The sequence below is a fragment of the Oncorhynchus mykiss genome, chromosome 9, assembly GCF_013265735.2.
Source record: "Oncorhynchus mykiss isolate Arlee chromosome 9, USDA_OmykA_1.1, whole genome shotgun sequence".
Classification (NCBI taxonomy): Eukaryota; Metazoa; Chordata; class Actinopteri; order Salmoniformes; family Salmonidae; genus Oncorhynchus; species Oncorhynchus mykiss.
In genome coordinates, this window is record NC_048573.1 from 6,909,928 (window position 1) to 6,919,742 (window position 9,815).

The window sequence follows — 9,815 nt, forward strand, 5'->3', positions numbered from 1 at the left end:
TCGCATTGTATAATAATGCTAAAATATTTGTACCTGGAATTTGTTTTTCACCATCAGTAGAAACACGCCTGACTCTCATCCACCAGTCATACAAGGAGAATGGTCTAATGCCTCCCATTAAAAAAGAGAACTGGCCCAAGCAAGCAAAGGCAGCAGTGCAGTCATCAACTACATGCCCCATTTCTTCACCAACTTAGGGAAACACGTGTGGACCTGAATTGTGAAAACTGCAGTGGCCAAAACAAGAACAAGTTTGTTCTCTGGTATTGTGCCTGGTGGACCATGCACAAGCTCCACCACAGTCTGGAACTTTCACTTCCTGATCACAGGCCACACCAAGTTTGCACCCGGCTGGTGCGTCAAATCAAATCAAATCAAATTTATTAATATAGCCCTTCGTACATCCGCTGATATCTCAAAGTGCTGTACAGAAACCCAGCCTAAAACCCCAAACAGCAAGCAATGCAGGTGCAGAAGCACGGTGGCTAGGAAAAACTCCCTAGAAAGGCCAAAACCTAGGAAGAAACCTAGAGAGGAACCAGGCGTCGGGGCCTTATCAAGCAGCGCTTCAGAAAGACCAGAGTGAACACTTTGTCTGAGATTGCTGGTGTTGTGAAGAATAACACTGTGACAGGGGTCAACATCCCACAGCTGGTTGAACTGGAGGATTTTACGGTGCTGTTGGAAAGCTATGGCTGGCAACACCACCTGACTCCGTACTTCAGGCCACTGCCACAGATCAAGCAGTACCAGCACTTCAGGTGAAAATAATTTCCAACGCATTGTATGAGGTTATTCTTCTCATCTAAGGTAAATTGATGTTGTGCAATGTTGTAATGTCTTCTGATTTTGTTGTTGTTATTTCCTGTTTTACAGCTTCATTGCTCTGGAGCCTGGTGTTGTTGTCACCAAGGAGCGCTTGGACTGTCAGGATCAGATTTTAGCTGCTGTGCATCACTGACATCCTTCCTCCCATAGATGGTCTGCCTGTACAAGCACCGCCTGGACACAGCTAGACAAATATATGATTTTGAGAAGATCTAGGAGTTTTGCGACGAAGAGGCTATGGATATCACATGCCCTGCACCAAAGTCGAGGGCAGGACAGAAACAGGCTCACCGAATATAAACTCAGCAAAAAATAAACTTCCTCTCACTGTCAACTGCGTTTATTTTCAGCACACTTAACATGTGTAAATATTTGTATGAACATAACAATTTTCAACAACTGAGACATAAACTGAACAAGTTCCACAGACATGTGACTAACAGAATATTGTGAATAATGAATAATGTGTGCCTGAACACAGGGAGGGGGGTCACAAGCAAAAGTAACTGTCAGCATCTGATGTGGCCACCAGTTGCATTAAGTACTGCAGTGCATCTCCTCCTCATAGACTGCACCAGATTCGCCAGTTCTTGCTGCTCTCCCACCAAGGCACCTGCAAGTTCCCGGACATTTCTGGGGGGAATGGCCCTAGCCCTCACCCTCCGATCCAACAGGTCCCAGACGTGCTCAATTGGATTGAGATCCGGGCTCTTTGCTGGCTATGGCAGAACACTGACATTTCTGTCTTGCAGGAAATCACGCACATAACGAGCAGTATGGCTGGTGGTATTGTCATGCTGGAGGGTCATGTCAGGTTGAGCCTGCAGGAAGGGTACCACATGAGGGAGGAGGATGTCTTCCCCGTAACACACAGCATTGAGATTGCCTGCAATGATAACAATCTCAGTCCGATGATACTGTAACTCACCGCCCCAAACCATGACGGACCCTCCAACACCAAATCGATCCCGCTCCAGAGTACAGGCCTCGGTGTAACGCTCATTCCTTCCACAATAAACCAACCATCACCCCTGGTGAGACAAAACCGCAACTCGTCAGTGAAGAACACTTTTTGCCAGTCCTGTTTGGTCCAGGGATGGTGGGTTTGTGCCCATAGGCGACAATGTTGTTGCCGGTCATGTCTGGTGAGGATCTGCATTACAACAGACCTACAAGCCCTCAGTCCAGCCTCTCTCAGCCTATTGCGGACAGTCTGAGCACTGATGGAGGGATTGTGCATCCCTGGTAACTCGGGCAGTTGTTGTTGCCATCCTGTACCTGTCCTGCAGGTGTGATGTTCGGATGTACCTGTCTTTGGTGTCTCACAGTACGGACATTGCAATTTTTTGCCCTGGCCACATCTGCAGTCCTAATGCATCCTTGCAGCATGCAAGGCACGTTCACGCAGATGAGCAGGGACCTTGGGCATCATTCTTTTGGTGTTTTTCAGAGTCAGCAGAAAGGCCACTTTAGTGTCATAAGTTTTCATAACTGTGACCTTAATTGCCTACCGTCTATAAGCTGTTAGTGTCTTAACGACCGTTCCACAGGTGCTTGTTCATTAATTGCTTATGGTTCATTGAACAAGCATGGGAAACCGTGTTTAAACCCTTTACAATGAAGATCTGTGAAGTTATTTTGATTTTTACGAATTATCTTTGAAAGACAGGTTCGTGAAAAAGGGACGTTTATATGGCTACTAAACAGCAAGCTACAACGTTACAACCAGCCATCTAATGCTAGGTTTACCAGCAAGCATTAGCACAGGGCCTCCCGAGTGGCGCTGCAGTCTAAGGCACCACTACAGACCTGAGTTCAATCCCGGGCTGTGTCACAGCCGGATATGCTGTACCCACATAACCAATAGGTCCCATTAGAGGCTGATTTCCTTGTTTCCAAGGTTACATTATGCACTGGGAGGATAGCACTTACATGTAAGCCTCTGCCCATCTGCAAATCATGAACTGTCAGTGAGCAATTTGATTCTCCATGAGTGTCCATTGTACAATTGCACACATTTTCATCTACTTAGACAGACCCATTACCCTGTATACACCAGGCTATATTATACTTAACTAGCATCGAAAAAGTTAATCATTTATTCTCTAATGAAAAATCCTTCCCTAACTTCTTAATCACGTTTGTAATGTCAGTACGACAGGCGCAGTAACCTATGCTCCGGAGGGGGAGGGGCAGGTAACCTACACATACACATGCCCCACTGAGACACACACTGGCAAAGATTTTCAGCTGGCAGGCAGACACTGGAATATGATTTTGAGTGACAGAGTAAGAGCTTTGCATAGGCACTTTGTTGCATTTTTTGTGGGGCTGGAAAAAATCCCTGGAATGTAAAATAATGTTATTAACCGGTTCCCTAGCTTTTAAAATAATGGTTCTGTTCCGGAATATTATAGATCACTTTTATTTGCGGTTCTGATTCTGTTCCTCAAGAAATTGATGATTGCTATTAATATTCTCTCGTTTAGTGCAAGATGTCACATCAGTCCCAAGTGGTTGCAGTTGTCAGGAGTCGCCTGTGTTGCAATGTGTTGTCTTTTAATTCGGTTCATATGATTAATGATCATCCTAGATCCCCCTATTAGTTAATATAACGTTTTCCTCACATTGTAGTTATTTCTTTCCACTCTCACTGGTCTGTACCTTGTAGTAAAACCCCATCCACGTGGCGCACTGTGCTGTACTTATGGGATCTCCTCCCGTTGATATTACAGAAGAAGAAGACAATGCGGAAGTGAAACGGATCAGCGACAAAAAAAAATTTTTTTTTTAACGATCATCCTAGATCCCCCTATTAGTCAATATAACATTACTCAATATAACGGTTTCTCCACATTGTAGTTATTTCTTTCCACTCTCACTGGTCTGGATCTTGTAGTAAAACCCCATCAACACATTTACTCTACACACAGAAAAGCTACTTCTGGACCACATTTACTCCACTCACAGAGAAGCTACTTCTGGACCACATTTACTCCACTCACAGAGAAGCTACTTCTGGACCACATTTACTCCACTCACAGAGAAGCTACTTCTGGACCACATTTACTCCACTCACAGAAAAGCTACTTCTGGACCACATTTACTCCACTCACAGAGAAGCTACTTCTGGACCACATTTACTCCACTCACAGAGAAGCTACTTCTGGACCACATTTACTCCACTCACAGAGAAGCTACTTCTGGACCACATTTACTCCACTCACAGAGAAGCTACTTCTGGACCACATTTACTCCACTCACAGAGAAGCTACTTCTGGACCACATTTACTCCACTCACAGAGAAGCTACTTCTGGACCACATTTACTCCACTCACAGAGAAGCTACTTCTGGACCACATTTACTCCACTCACAGAGAAGCTACTTCTGGACCACATTTACTCCACTCACAGAGAAGCTACTTCTGGGCCACATTTACTCCACTCACAGAGAAGCTACTTCTGGACCACATTTACTCCACTCACAGAGAAGCTACTTCTGGACCACATTTACTCCACTCACAGAGAAGCTACTTCTGGACCACATTTACTCCACTCACAGAGAAGCTACTTCTGGACCACATTTACTCCACTCACAGAGAAGCTACTTCTGGACCACATTTACTCCACTCACAGAGAAGCTACTTCTGGACCGCATTTACTCCACTCACAGAGAAGCTACTTCTGGACCACATTTACTCCACTCACAGAGAAGCTACTTCTGGACCACATTTACTCCACTCACAGAGAAGCTACTTCTGGACCACATTTACTCCACTCACAGAGAAGCATACAAAGCTCTTCCTCACCCTCCATTTGGCAAATCTGATCATAATTCTATCCTCCTGATTACTGCTTTCAAGCAAAAACTAAAGCAGGAAGCACCAGTGACTCGGTCAATAAAAAGTGGTCAGATGAAGCAGATGCTAAACTACAGGACTGTTTTGCAGCACAGACTGGAATATTTTCCCAGGATTCTTCCGATGGCATTGAGGAGTACACCATGTCAGTCACTGGCTTCATCAATAAGTGCATCGATGACGTCGTCCCCACAGTGACTGTACGTACATACCCCAACCAGAAGCCATAGATTACAGGCAACATCCGCACTGAACTTTCAAGGAGCGGGACTGTAACCCAGTAAGAAATCCCGCTATGCCCTCCAACGAACCATCAAACAGGCAAACTCTTACAATGCCCAGTGTCACGAGCCTACCAGATGAGCTAAATTACTTCTATGCTCGCTTTGAGGCAAACAACACTGAAACATGCATGAGCTCATCAGCTGTTCTGGACGACTGTGTGATCACGCTCTATGCAGCCGATGTCAGTAAGACCTTTAAACAGGTCACCATTCACAAGGTCGCAGGGCCATACGGATTACCAGGATGTGTACTCCAAGCTTACGCTGACCAACTGGCAAGTGTCTTCACTTACATTTTCAACCTCTCACTGTCTGAGTCTGTAATACCAACATGTATCAAGCAGACCACCATAGTCCCTGTGCCCAATAACACGAAGGTAACCTGCCTAAACGACTACCAACCCTCATGTCTGTAGCCATGAAGTGCTTTGAAAGGCTGGTCATGGCTCACAACACCATTATCCCAGAAATCCTAGACCCACTCGAATTTGCATACCGCCCCAACAGATCCACAGATGATGCAATCTCTATTGCACTCCACACTGCCCTTTCCCACCTGGACAAAAGGAACACCTATGTGAGAATACTATTCATTGACTACAGCTCAGTGTTCAACACCATAGTGCCCTCAGAGCTCATCACTAAGCTAAAGACCCTGGGACTAAACACCTCCCTCTGCAACTGGATCCTGGACTTCCTGACGGGCCACCCCCAGGTGATAATAAACTAGACTGATTTAATATAGCACTTGTCTTATCCTTCGTGATATGGTCCATGACATGTACTATTCTCCTTATGTTGTCCTGTGTCTATTCTATTTCGTATGAAACCAGTTTGATCGCCGTCAATCAATTCTGGGATTATGTCCTTCATTCTTTTGGTTATTATTGATGCATATAGTATATAATCCATGTTAAGAATTGCGATAGGAACTACATTCCTTCTTATCTTTGCCCTCCTTAGGAATTACAGATATGTCTTCTATCCACCATGGTGGAAGATCCTCCCAGAGTGAGTCCAGTTAAAACAGGCTTGAAGTAGAGGTGTTAGTAGTTCTCTGAAGGGAAGCCATCAGGGTAGAGGTCGACCGATTTATGATTTGTCAACGCCGATACCGATTATTGGAGGACCTAAAAAAGCCTATACCAAATAATTGGCAGATTTCTTTTTTTATTTAAAACAAAAAAACACAAAAAGATTATTTCATTATTTTTGATTTATTTTATATATATATATTTGTAATAATGACAATTACAACTATACTCAATGAACACATTTATTTTAACTTAATATAATTCATAAATTAAATCTATTTAGTCTCAAATAAATAATGAAACATGTTCAATTTGGTTTAAATAATGCAAAACCACAGTTGGAGAAGAAGAAAGTAAAAGTGCAATATGTGCCATGTAAAAAAGTTAAACAGCTCCTTGCTCAGAACATGAGAACATATGAAAGCTGGTGGTTCAATATTCCCAGTTCTTCAATATTCCCAGTTAAATTTTAGGTTGTAGTTATTATAGGAATTATGACACGTCGACTATTTCTCTATACCATTTGTATTTCATATACTTTTTACAATTGGATGTTCTTATAGGCACGTTAGTATTGCCAGCCTAATCTCGGGAGTTGATAGGCTTGAAGTCATAAACAGAGCTGTGCTTCAAGCATTGCTAAGAGCTGCTGGCAAACGCAGTCAAGTGCTTACGAGCCTACTGCTGCCTACCACCGCTCAGTCAGACTGCTCTATCAAATATTATATCATGGACTTAATTATAATATAATAAACACAGAAATACGAGCCTCAGGTCATTAATATGGTCAAATCCCGAAACTATAATTTTGTAAACAAAACTTTTATTCTTTCAGTGAAATACAGAACAGTTCCGTATTTTATCGAACGGGTGGCATCCATAACTCTAAATATTGCTGTTACATTGCACAACCTTCAATGTTATGTCATAATTATGTAAAATTCTGGTGAATTAATTACGGTCTTTGTTAGGAAGAAATAGTCTTCACACAGTTCGCAACGAGCCAGGCAGCCCAAACTGCTGCATATACCCTGACTCTGCTTGCACTGAACGCAAGAGAAGTGACACCATTTCCCTAGTTTAATATTGCCTGCATTTATTTTAACTAAATATGCAGGTTTAAGGACAAGCTAGTTAACCTGGTGATATCATCAACCATGTGTAGTTAACTAGTGATTATGTTAAGATTGATTGTTTTTAGTAAGATAAGTTTAATGCTAGCTAGCAATTTACCTTATATATATATATAAAATCTACAATGCGGGGACCTCATGCATGGTAATAACTAAAGGAAAAGCTGTATCATATCATACAGTTGAAGTCGGAAGTTTACATACACCTCAGCCAAATACATTTAAACTCAGTTTTTCACAATTCCTGACATTTAATCCTAGCAAAAAATTCCCTGTCTTCGGTCAGTTAGGATCACCACTTTATTTTAAGAATGTGAAATGTCAGATTAATAGTAGAGAGAATTATTTATTTAAGCTTTTATTTCTTTCATCACATTCCCAGTGGATCAGAAGTTTACATACACTCAATTACCATTTCGTAGCATTGCCTTTAGATTGTTTAACTTGGGTCAAATGTTTTGGGTAGCCTTCCACAAGCTTCCCACAATAAGTTGGGTGACAGAGCTGGTGTAACTGAGTCAGGTGTGTAGGCCTCCTTGCTCGCACACGCTTTTTCAGTTCTGCCCACACATTTTCTATAGGATTGAGTTCTGTGCTTTGTGATGGCCACTCCAGTACCTTGACTTTGTCGTCCTTAAGCCATTTTGCCACAACTTTGGAAATATGCTTGGGGTCATTGTCCATTTGGAAGACCCATTTGCGACCAAGCTTTAAGTTCCTGACTGATGTCTTGAGATGTTGCTTCAATATATCCAGATCATTTTCCTCCCTCATGATGCCATCTATTTTGGGAAGTGCACCAATCCCTCCTGCAGCAAAGCACCTCCACAACATGATGCTGCCACCCCCAGGCTTCACGGTTGGGATGGTGTTCTTCGGCTTGCAAGCATCCCCCTTTTTCCTCCAAACATAACAATGGTCATTATGGCCAAACAGTTCTATTTTTGTTTCATCAGACTAGAGGACATTTCTCCAAAAAGTACAATCTTTGTCCCCATGTGCAGTTGCAAACTGTTAGTCTGGCTTTTTTTTTATGGGGGTTTTGGAGCTCTGGCATCTTCCTGAGCAGGTTATCTCGATATAAGCATCTCCCCTATTTCACCTAGAAATTATGTGTGTGTGTGTATTTCGTAACAGATAATGGAGATCCTAATAAAATGCCAAACATTTGTTATTATGTCTCAAGAGATATAGGTGGCTGTTTTGGATTTGGAGGGGTGGTATCATTTAATGTTTCAAATGTGTCATGACTTTGTCAATCAGCTTGTAATTAAATGTATCTTAATTATTGTTTAGTGTTTATGTATCAATATGGACTTTGTAGAAATCTACAAACTTGGAATCTGGTCCTAGCTGATTGCACTCAGGCACATCTAAAGGCTGCATAGATCATAGAGATCTTGAATTCATCTGAATAATTCAGGTGTTCTATTTACTTCGGTGGTATATACTGCAGATGACCTCTACCCTCATCTCCGTTGCAGCTCTCTGTCTCTGAAGAGGAGGTTCCCTCTGAGCAGCAGCACTGTGAGCAGGAGTGGAGCCCCAGTCTGGGACAGAAGGACCCAGAGACCAAACAGATTAAAGAGGAACTGGAGGAAGTCAGGACCAGTCAGGAGGAAGAGCAGATTCAAGAGCTGGGGCCTGATATCACTGATTTCAATTTCACTCCTTCCTGTGTGAAGAGAGAATGTGATCAGGAAGGCCCACTTCAATGATTGACTCTTCCCCAAACCCAGACTGTGGAGAACAGAGAGAGTGACTCTAAACCAGTTGATCTCAAACCTTTTGCCACTGTGACCCACCTAAAGATTTTCAAAATTCCAGATAATCAGAACTATGCTCATGTAACGGATGTGAAACGGCTAGCTAGTCAGCGGTGGTGCGCGCTAAATAGCGTTTCAATCGGTGACGTCACTTGCTCTGAGACCTTGAAGTAGTAGTTCCCCTTGCTCTGCAAGGACCGCGGCTTTTGTGGAGCGATGGGTAACGATGCTTCGTGGGTGACTGTTGTTGATGTGTGCAGAGAGTCCCTGGTTCGTGCCCGGGTATGGGCGAGGGGACGGTCTAAAGTTATACTGTTACACCTAAAGCCACATTTCAGCCATAAGCAGCGACCATGCAGGACTTGACAGCAGCCCACGATTAGATCCCAGCCCACCATTGGATCCCAGCCCACCATTGGATCCCAGCCCACCATTAGATCCCAGCCCACCATTGGATCCCAGCCCACCATTGGATCAGAACCCCCCAATGGGGGAACCCTACACCCGCCCCTTTTATGGCAAGACCTTCTATCCATGTACATGATAATTCACAGAAGAGAGAAACCATTTAGCTGTGGTGACAGGGGGAAAAGCTTCAATCCCAAGCAACACCTAACCAGACATTATACGCATTCACTGAAGATAGAAACCATTTAGCTGTGCTGACAGTGGGAATAGCTTCAATCCCAAGAAGCACCTAAATGAACATGACAGACTCATACAGGAGTGAAATAACATGGCTGCTCAATCTGTGATAAAATAATGACTCAGAAGACTTATTTGCTGAGGAATATGAATAATATCCACAAAGAGAGAAAAACTGACAATAGAAGTAAGGTCTTCAGTCACTATTAGGAAAGGAGAGTAACTCCTGAACATTCATACTGTGGGTCTCAGATAAATACATATA